Source organism: Scomber japonicus, chromosome 13 (assembly GCF_027409825.1).
Source record: "Scomber japonicus isolate fScoJap1 chromosome 13, fScoJap1.pri, whole genome shotgun sequence".
NCBI classification, from domain to species: domain Eukaryota; kingdom Metazoa; phylum Chordata; class Actinopteri; order Scombriformes; family Scombridae; genus Scomber; species Scomber japonicus.
The window spans coordinates 23,110,088-23,122,163 of NC_070590.1; positions in this window are offsets into that span (position 1 = coordinate 23,110,088).

Sequence of the window (12,076 nt, forward strand, 5' to 3'; positions counted from 1 at the left end):
TTTATAAAACATAACCTCTACAGCATTGATGCAAACCTCTTGTAGAAAGCCGTAGACAAATAGATGAACTGAACAAAATTATTCAACTAAGAGGCAACAACTCTAAATCGCTCAGAATAGTGTTACAAAGTTGTGAATTTGTAGATATTGTGAAATCAATTCCAATAGTTTTTTGTGAATATTGATATGTCACGTTATTTATTTTTACATGGGATAAGTACTGCTGTCTTACATTGATCTCTGTAACACTACGTGTTATAGTATTTTAAAAAGACGTACAGTAGAGATTATGTTCATCAAGCTACTACTACAAGATTAATACCTTGTGTGCACTTTTTCAAAAACCTAACTGTGAATTAGCAGCTGTTTGCAAGCAGAGTTGTACACACTGTGTTCTCTCTCTCCAGCAATTTCACTGCATGTCCCTACGCATTGAGAGATCAAAGACTTCCTCCACTAAAGACAGCTCCGGGAACATAGTGGACTTTTGTGTGTGTGTGTGTTTTTTGTTTGTTTTTGTTTTTGTTTTGGTTGGGAAGTTGCTCTCTATATGCTCGATGACTGGACTCTGTATGTTGCCCTCTCTCGTTCATGTGCTTACTGTATGAGATGTAGAAAATGGAAATGGGAATTAAAGCAGACGTTGTATTTTGTCTCAGAGTTATGAGGCGCCCTTCTTGGTCACAGTCGAGCCTCCGGGTGCTTTTTTTCCCTCTTCTTTTCAACACAGTGGACTCGTCTGATGTTTCTTGAGACGCTCATTTAGAAAAAGCGCTCCTGTCTTTGTGGTTTTCATCATTGTCTGGGGGCTGTTTGTATTGTTTACACTGTTGATTAATAGGAGGAGGGGGAAAAAATCCAGCGGTACAGTGTGAACAAGACACAAAGCACAGCCACTTGAAATGTCTCTGAATATTTCTGTGATATTGCTGTCCTGCATGAACAATATGCAACTCACAATATTTAGGACTATTGTTCATTACACACAAACAGCCAGACAGTTTTATAAGCTCACTATACCTCCATTTTATCTACTGCTGTGCCTCGCAGGTGCACCAACAATTCACCCACTTGACTTCAAATGATTTAGCATTACAAGTACAAAACCTACAAATCCTCAGAGCCAATCTTTTCTATGAGACTGCCAACAATTCCCAACAAGCATTGCTTTTGTTTCTGGAGCATCAATAATATCAATATCACTATTTAAAGCTGGGATCTTCAAACTGTAATGAAATAGACACAACAAAAGATGATTCGACTAAAGCCTGTGCAGGGCAGTGAATGAAGCACAAGGATTACACTGTTAACATTACAGAGTTATTTTGAATAAACAAGGCTGTGCTGCTTCCTGCAGACTCTGAAGGTTACTGTTACTGTCCTGTACACTGCACAGGAACACCATTATGTTTAAAGCTAAAAAACACCTCATTTTTCTCAGCGCACCATGGAAATGATCTCTAAAGTACCCACGGGGACATGTGAGGTTGTTTTGCTTGCTTGTGCTCGCTATGATAAATCAAACTATCCATTACACGTTTAGTGGCTATTGTTCATACCAGCTCTAGGACCATGTAGTGCTTTGTGTGGGTGTGTGTGGGTGTGTGTTGCACTGTTAAGCTCTACTCCCTGATATCACACCAGAAAAAAAGAAGAAGAAAAAAAAAAAGACATTTGAGAATTTTATCATAGTAAAGATGAAAGACTTGTTTGCATTTATATTTAATCAAAAGGTAAAAGCTGTCTTCTGCTGGGAAAACAGCTCTATTTATTCAGAGACAGTGTAACATACAAGACAGAGTGAGAGCACTGATACAAATCCTCAATACAAATAACTTAATTATTATTTTTCTGGTGGTGTACGATGGTTATTTGGACATATTCAAAACACAAAGCAATTTTAAAGAAGATGTATCATTTGGAGTCAAGAATTATATAAGAGGTAAGGTCACAAAAGGTGTGTGAAAAACATTGAGATATAAATAATGCCCACAAATTCCCCTAATAGAAGGCAATCCGACACCTAACATTTTAAAGTAAGCCCAGTTAAAAGTTGTGTAAGTCATTCATGCATGAAGAAAAGTGCAATGCCATTGTTAAAGTGTTTGATGTACAAACTGACAACCTCAATGAAGACAGTAAGTCAATAGAAGCTAACATTAAACACGCAACTGGGGCTAACGTGCTTCTCTGTGTGACCTGAAGAGAGTTTGTGAACAAACAGAGTTCATAATGTGAGCCCTGGCCCTATCGACCGTGTGAAAAACAGGATGTTGCAGGAACGGAAGAAGCTGCTCTCTGATCTCTGCTGACTTTTGTTCTTATAAGGATGATGCGGAGCAATCCTGTCAGACGTGAAAAGTCCCCCCCCCCCCTTTATTTTCAACCTTTGTTTACCGTCATCTAAAAAATAAAAAAAGTGTCCACCTTTCTATAACTGAGGTTTATTTGTGGGCCTACTGACAAAATGTTTCCCTCCTTTTTGTCCAGGGATTGCTGTTCTTTACAATGAATAAAAGATAGAGTGATTACATGTGTCTGTTTGGTAAAAAAATATAAAAAATGAGCAGCTGATTCCAGTTAATGAAAAACATTACAGAAAATACTGCAGACCAGAGATGCACCAAGTAATAGTCTGGTCCACCAGAGCTACTCAGGGGAGTCTTCAATCTTGAAGACATGCAGTTGTGCACAGGAGATAACAGCATTAAACTGGAGCTAGCCAGGGGGGGGCACTTGAGATGTAGTTCAAAAGGTGCAGAGACACATCTTAACACTACAGTCAGACAACTCACATGGAACAGATTTATATGAATGCTTAATGTATAAGTCTCCTATACAAGCCCTGACCTTGTCATTCACTGTACTGCGCAAGTTCAGCACAGCAGAAAGAGCAGCGTGACAATAAACTCTACCCCTCCAACAGCAACATACAACCTGATTCCACATTATATGAGCCACTGCCCAAGCACTTTCACACATTGCAGGGAAAATGCAGAGAAAAAGCTTTAAATCAGCTGATATAGAAATATCTAAACTATGTCCACCTGATATACAGCAACAGACAAAGGCATGCCATCTATGCAGCTGGAAATGATATGTTTTAAGATATACAAAAATGATCTGGTTTGCATAATATTGTGTGTACATTATGTTTTTCTCCATGATAGAAGTTCAACTACCTTAAAATGAAATCTACTCCTCCTTTATTGGGAAAATCTGTGAATTATATGCAAGATGATTCTTAGTGTTTGTGCACTGGAGGCTTCAAGTTTCCACATCACTCTTGTATATGTTGCATACTGGTAAACAAACAGAGATGTCAGCACTCACACATTACTGTATATTATTATAACTTTAATGGTGCACAGTGGCAGAAGCAACGGGTGCATTTCAGCCCTGAGCTTTCGTCAGCGTTACTGTCACTGTTGTGGTTTGAGACTATAACACAGCAGACAGGGATCCGCTGATGATTAAACCTAGCTGAAACATATCATCTCACAAGGTTTTATCAACCACAAAATAACAAGAAAATACCTAACACATGAGATGTTCCAAATTGTGACTGGGTGACCAAAAAAAACACCTATTAATTTACATGAGCAAATATGTGAAGGAGTCTACAGATATGATTTCATCTTTTGTTTCTATAAGAACAGCCGACCATTGCATAAAAACAACCATCCTCAGGAGACTTAGTGTCTTCAAAAACAGCCTAAAAATAATCAAATAGAACCAAATATGTCACTTTCTGTGACTACAACAGCTCCAATAAGACCACTAAATCCACATCATGTATCACACATGTAATGGAACCATAAAGCATGTGTGACTAACTGATTTACCAAATACATCATATATTATACATATACTAGTGACCAATAGGTTTGCACAGGAACACTGAAAACATATGTCCACGTATATAGACTAATCATGTGCTAATCTCCACAATAAGTGCAAAAATACATATATCAATAACTAATACAAGGACTAATATTGTGTGTAAGGCCCATCAGTATACACACTAACAATAAAAAAAGTGAAAAAAAATAGTAACCAGAAAATGTATTTAAAAAGGATAGTTTTACTTTGATTTGATGACTCTTCTAAAAGAGTTGAGTACGCCACCTCTTTTGTACAGTAAGCTACATATTGGACCAGGATTGGCTCTAAACTGGTTACACAGCTTAAACTGAGATTTAAGGTGAGCACAGAGAAACTTTCCTCCTTCAGCAGCAGATGAATGTGAAAACAGCTTTACACTGTCAGGCTGTGCACATACAGTACCATGTCAAATGTTTGGACACACTAATTTAAAGCAATGGAGAAGTGTGTCCAAACTTATAACTGGTACTGTACATCATTCAGCATATTGAAAGAGGGTGAAGAGCTATTTAAACTAAAGCATATTACACTCAGACTTTCAAAGAATTCATGGCTTGGAGCAGACAGTCTCCACTTATGTAATGTTATGCTGTGTTGCAGCAGATGACCTCAGTACAGTTCTGTGTATATGAGTTTAATTAAACCATTAGGCTACTTTCAGATTAAATGTTTCTCTAATGCTGCTGAGATAAATATTACAGGAGAGAGGCCAGAGGTCACTTTGTTTTTTTCATTTTTCTGAACTACCTTACATTAGCAGGCAATATATTTTGCATTACTTGTAATTTGCCCTCTATTACCATAGAAAAGGTTAGTGTGTTGGGTCAGCCCTTCAGAGTGTTAATAAAATTTGGGATAATGGACCGCAGATCCTACCGAATAGAAAGATGATAGTCATGTACTTCATCATTTGTTCCTTTCAAAAAGGACGAGATCCAACAATATACAGACACTGAGTGTGACCACAGCTGCAGTAGGCTATTCATGGCAGTGAGATGAACGATGGCTGAAGCTGTGGCTCAACCTGTGACTGTGGATATTAGGGCCTAGGGCAACAGATGCAGCTGTGGCTGTTTATATTGCTATCGCTATGGACATGGCCTCGGCTGTAGGTGTATTGCAGCTATTCTTCAAAATTCCCATAACATTATCTGAGAGAGCATTGGAAATCCAGAGATGAACCAGGAAATGAACCCTGTATTTCACATTTGACAGACGTGATGCCAACATGCACCAAAGGGGTTCAGACATAACTTTACTACAATGATAAGCCAGTACAGCCGTGGCAATTCACTAAACACACACACACACACACACACACACACAAAATCCCTGCATGTAATTAATAAATGTCATAGCCACGGTAACCATAACAACGGAAGCCAGAGCCATATGGCTTTGGTTGGTAGGTGACAGTGACAAAGCTATATTGTCATCCTCTGGCCTCAGTCAAAGTACACAAATGTGGAGAAAAATGTGCCGCCCACCTGTGTGCCACAAAAGCTTTTAGTTTCCCATGAAGCTAATATTACTGGAGTATAATTATGTGCGATAATTGCCACACAATAGTCACATTTACACCCTGAACACAAACAAGCTTACAATATAACTCTCTGTTAGAGACTCTCCACAGTAAGCTAACAGCAAAGTCCCTGAAACAACAACAACAAGCTGAGAATAAAGATGTCCAATTGTGTTTGGTGCTGTACCTGGGGAGGTATTACAACTTCTTAGTGGTTCAATATTAACACACACTGAGATTGAAAATGTGTCCTATAAACAGTAGTGTATTTCTTGAATAAGTTGACATAACCAAGAACAAATGCTTAAACAAATATATTAGAAATCATGTACAAGTTGCAACACTACCCCCAGGAAGATTGTTTTGGTCATCTGTTTATGGAGAAGTTAAGCGGTTTAAAACTTGGATCATTGGAGACAAGTTCTGTCTTAATAATAAAGTTAAGGAAGTTGCCTTTCAAATCTGGCATCGTATATATATCCAGTAAAAAAAACAGAGAGATTTAGAATAGATATTTTTTCACTGTATACAATAAAATATTTTGGGTTGATGTACAAAATTGTATAATGAGGAAAACTAATCAGACATTTCATCTCAGAGATAGAGATGTGTTTTTACACTTTAAAATTAAGAGAAAGACAAAGGTTTTGTGTATCTTGAACAGTTAATATTGTTGCTGGGAAAATCCCATGTACATAAGAAGAAATGGACCGACTCCAAGCCCAGCTTTGGACACTTTGCTCAAGAACTAAATCAATATGTCACCATAATTAAGGACACTAAAAACTGTAAGGCAATGAACACAAACTGTACTTTTGAATACATGTGATTGTTTCCCTGGAAAAAACAGATTTGCCATAATTCAGCTCATAACACTGTTGAGTCATGATGGGAGTCCAAAATTATCACTCACAACAGAAAAAATATAACAAGAAATCCATTCACACATCACAGCAAATACTACACAGACTAGAGATAGATTCAAGTACACTACAGCAGCATAAAGAGCACCAATTAGGGCTAGCAGACGCCAAGAAAGTGACCACTAGCAACTCTGTGGTAACAAACAACCAACAACCACTAGCTTTGACAGCCATTTTACCAAATAAACAAAACACAGAGTAGTGAAAAAGAGAGGAAGACAGGACTCACAATAAACATGTCAGCAAAAGCACCAAATATAAACTTACCTGTGAGCACAAACAGAGGCGGTTATTCATTCACACAGTCGTCCTGAAGACACAGGCTGGTACAGGTGAGCTAGCAGCAGGTGTCATGTTCGCTAATTAGCTAGAAAAGTTGGTCGGACATTACAACAAGTTTAAATGGAGCGCGTTTTCTTCTTCTATTCTTCTATTGTTTTTATTGGCGGTTGGAGTATGGGTTTGTTTTTTTAAGGTGTGTTTGATAAATGTCACAGCCATGGCCGTAGCTACCATTGAGGACACCGATGCCATGTCCTCGGTTTTTTTTTATTTTTATTGAGAAGTGAAAATAGCATCAACGGACTGTCACGTGACCCGTACTTGCAGATACCGCTGCCATGTCAAAACCAAATGAAAGTAGTGAAGTAGTTGAAATCCACCGGGAATGTTTCCACTGGCCCCAGCCCCGGTGTTATGTCCCCACTGGTTTCCAATTTAACTGGTTTCCTTACCGAACAGCTGATTCGTCACAAATTCACAAATATACAGCATATTACTGGAGATTTTTAAGTCGTAGTTATATAGTGCTCACTTCCAGAAAAAAATATACGCTGCAGTAGATGTGAACTGCGACTTGAACATCGCCAGAAATATGTTGTCTACATTTGTAAATTGAACTCGACCCGATTTTGCAAACTGTTCTTTCATTGGATGAGTCCTTTTCTCCCTTTCCCAGCAGGCCGTGCTCCAGTCCACAGTTTAAGAACAAAAAAAGAAAATAATATATAGCAGTTATGATTTTTTAAATATACAACCATGAAAGTTGTAGAATACTGAAATAGGAGTTGATTTAAATGCATAGCAAGAAAGCATTATAAATACATCACGGATTACTCAATATTTGTATATGATATGAGGTCTTATTTTTGACCTCGGTATTTGAAAAATCCTGGCTACGGCCTTGGCCACAGCTAGCACAGTGTGTCACGTGTAGTTTGAGTGTAGCAGCTCAGTTGTCACCTTGAACTAGAATGAAGGCTTCCTGCTATGTAATACTGCCTTTTCACAACATTTTGACCTTTCATGGTAGGAAAAACGCACACGTGATACTAATGACATTAATAATGTATTTCATTTCATGTAGGCTATTCAAGTGTCCCAGTGTGCCATCATCAGAGGTGGAAAGGAACTATAAGTACATGACACAAGTCCTTAATTACAATTTGGAGGTACTACTTGTAGGCATTGAGTATTTCCATTTACTCCCACTCCATTATATTTTAGAAGGAAATATTGTACTTTCTACTCCACTACATTTATTTGACAGCTTTAGTTACATTTCATATGAAGATTTGACACAATGAATAATATAACAAGCTGTCAAAATACAACACATTGTTAAAGATGAAACCAGTGTTTGTCTTTTGATGTCTTAAAAACAGCAGTGTGTAGTCACTAAGTTGTTAACAGCTCCACCAAATCCACCTCTAAACTTCTCACATGGTTTACACACTGATGCTTCAGTATACATAATCTAATGATGTCATATATATTAATATATCAGTCAGAGGGACCAAACCACTACATTTACTGTAATACGTTAACTACATCAAAGTCATTATACTTATGTATTTTACTGCAGTACTTTAACTACATTTTGCTCAATTTTTTACTTAAGTAGAATTTTTACATTGCTGTATTGGTGCTGTTACTTGAATAGAAATACTTCTAATTCGTCAATTAGCTATACACCTGTGTGTGTCCTTCTGTGACATGTCCTCTGTGAGAAAGGAACACAGTCCAATTTTTAAAACTATTTTGAGATACTTGTACTTATTTCTCTATTTGATTGTTTCACATGTCAAAAATGTCCATGATTACAAATCATTTTGTTAATAGACCCTTTTCACAACAGACACTTTTGCTTATCAAAGCAATGTTGTAAATAATAACATTAACAATAGCTCCATTGTTATTTCCATTAATTTTCCTAGTTTAGTTTAGTTTTACTAGGATCCCCAATAGCTGCAGCCTTGTTGAAGCTATTCTTGTTGAAGCCATGTTGGTGGGTGAGCATGCACAATACCATGAGGGCACTGGAACTGGATCACCGTCCTAAATCTTCCATCACAAATGTTTTTGATTCCACCTGTGCTTTGACAAGTCAAATGTCTGCCATTAAAAGGGTCTCTACTTATCTTGTCATTTTGGGATAACAGTTATTAGTTATTAGTGATAATATTTCTAAAAATGTTTCTTTGAAGGCAGAACTTTAACTTGTGAATTTCATATACTGTACATCTCCAATTATTTCTCAATGTCTATTTGACTAATTTTACCATCCCATTTTACAGCACATCACTGCACCAACCACCCTCAAATACGGTAAGAAAACCTAGTCCAAGCTATTAAAGTATGTCTGTAAATGTTTGAAATTTGATGTTGCAGATCTTGTCTTACAGCTTTTACAGTCAAGGTAGAACTGTAAATGTTGAAGAGACTCCAAGAATCACAGCTGCTAACAGATTTTCATCTCCATTAATACATCACACTTTGTTCCACCATGTAATTTGACAATAATACAACATTTATGGATAGAGGTCACCACTACCAAATAATAAACGCGATGCCGACTGAAATCTATTGCAAATTTGTCTGACTTTTTCATATGGTATATATTGAAATGGAAACTCTGGAAAATCACTAATTTTTGAAGCTGCTAATCTCTCCATGATCATAAAGAAGTCTTTTAAAAGATCAGGAGATGTCAATGTAGTCAGACACTTTTGAGATGCTTTGAAAGTGCATGTGGAGGTGTGAATGAAATGCATCAATGTGAACTGACATTTAATGAGTCAGTCATCTTTCAACATCCCTTCAGCTTATAAAAGCCCAACCTCTGTGCCCACTGATGCAGCTGACAAGTACATGTAAGTCTGTAATGCACAGTATTATTATCTTTAATTGTAGCCATGTAGTGAAGCAAGAGCATTGCCTTGTCATCTGCTTTCTTCTCAGTGTCAACTACGATGGTTGCAGTGAATACGGCCTGCTTTTTTCTGGTCGTCACTTTCATACATTACGACGAGTCTCTAATTGTTCAATCAGAGTGTGAACGTAATCCCATCATGATCCTTTTCAACTATTTAGTCTCCTTTGGGGCCAGTGTCCAATGCAACTGTAATGCTCAGCACGACTCCACATTATTCTTTAAGCCACTTGTCACTTGTACAAGTGATATAACCTTTCACTTGTCCAAACCTATAATTACCCAGACAGAAGAAATGTGTTTCTCTGTAGACATCTGTGCAAAACATACAGTGTGGTAGCATTTTGTGTATCAGAAATTGTGTATTATTTATTGGCTCATTATAAGTTAAGTATGGCTAGTCAGAATAATTGATGATTATTATATAGTAATAATTATAGCTATCTAAAACACTTACACTAGTGTACTATAATTATTACATAGTAGATAATTTTACAGTTATCATTTCTACAAAAAGATATATAAAGTAAGGACCTCAAAATAATGTCAGGTTTCCTTCTTGTTATTACCAGGTGACTTGTATGCTTGATTATGTCCTTTTTTATTTTAAGACTATTGGAAAGCGTGTAAGTGCTGTAAACATAACCACAAATATGTGGGTTGAAACTGAAGCTTAAATTTGATTTATTTTCCTTCAAGGACTCCTCTACTTTGACACCTTGTAATATTAGGGCTCAGCTCAGTGGTTCTTACTGAATAAGATACCACTGGCCTTGGTACATGCTGCTTTTCAGCGATTCGTTCAGGTACTGGATCCCCCGCAGGCAGATACGTTGCCTGGAGGGCTTGTCGAGGCAGGCTTTTGTAGCTATGTTGTATATTAGATTGCTTGCTTTGTGTTATGCATTAGTGAAAATATTACTTAAATTGTCTCCTTTTATTACTGCTATTCTCATGGTACAAAATACATAAAATAAGTAATAAGTGGAATTATCACAATCAAACACTCAAAACATGTAAAACTGAATGTTATGGAAGGAAATTGGAAGATAATAATAAGATAAATTGCCTTAAAGCACCACTCAGTAACAGCTTTAAGTGTGCTGTGCCCTCTAGTGGACAGGTGGGACAGGTGCAGAATAGGTATACAACTCCATTACCCAAAAAACTTTCAAGTTTAATTAATTAAGTAGTGACTGGAAAGGTAACAAATCAAGGGAAGATTTTGACTTTCCAGAATCACTGTGTACTTGCCAATGAATCATTTTGGTAATCAAATCTTTTTCACAACAGACATTTTAACACCTTAGGAAACAAGTAGGTGTTACTAATAACATTAACAATGGCTCTGCTCTAGTCAAGCATGCCAATTGCCTTGACAGTGTGTGAGCCAGCATGCACAATAGCAGGACCCTGAAACTGAAGCAGCTAAATTGAATTCAGCTACCATTAATTTAATTATTTACACCTTTGCTTTCTTTTACTACTGTGGCATGTCAAAATGTCTTCTGTTAAAAAGGCCTATTGTCTTCATGGAGCCATTGTGTCATTGTCTCACATTTGTGGTCCTGTGTCAGTACCATGGTCAGTACCAACAGTTAACATTTGATAACCTTAAGATTTAAAAGTTAAATACCAGTATAGAATTAGGGAAAAAAAATACTCATTAGGCTGCCTTTGTGGAGAAATTGTAAATTATGGAGGATACGTACTTGCCAAGGTTTTTGTAGGTCCCTACACCTGCCAAATGGATGTTTCTAAAAAGCCATAATTTACTGATTGTACCTTTAGAAGCACAGTGAATAGCACCAGGATTTTTGCTCAGGGTGATTATGATTTATCCTCAGGGGGCTCAGCCCAGTGATGACGATAAATACTTTACTCAACACCTGCAATTAATACCCTGCAGGCAATTATTTGGTGTGTGCAAAACAGACTGAAGAGGCATTTTTTCTGATCTGAACTGTTGACTCATGGGGCATTCTGGTGGGCTACAGTGCTAATGTGTTATTGTGATGTCAGGCACTTTTTGACTGTGTGAACAGGGACCTTTGTCACATGCCATTGCCATTGGGGACAAAAGCCATGTCCCCAGTTGGGAGAAAGCTGATTTTGGGGTCAGTGGTTAAAGTTCTGGCTAGGTTGAGCGTAGGGTTAGGGTTACACAAGCAGTGGCGATGGTTAGGGTTAGATTAAAGCCCAGGGAAATGAATGTTAGTCTATTTAAGGTCCCCAAAAGTGTCCATAGTCTGCTTTGTGCGTGCCTGTGTGTGTGTGTGTGTGTGTGTGTGTGTGTGCGTGCGTGCGTGCGTGCGTGCGTGCATGCGCGCGTGTGCGTGCGTGTGTGTGTGCGTGCTTGCTTGATGCAATGTCATTTTATCTGCCTGGGAAAAGATTGCCCCACAATCTCTGATGATTTCTCAAGCATACAAGAGCAGACTGACTGGTCTAAACATTACGACGAGGCTATTCATCTGCCTCTGAGTTCTGACACGGCCCTCTGCTGCTGGGACAAGCAAAGGCCCCTGTGGCTTC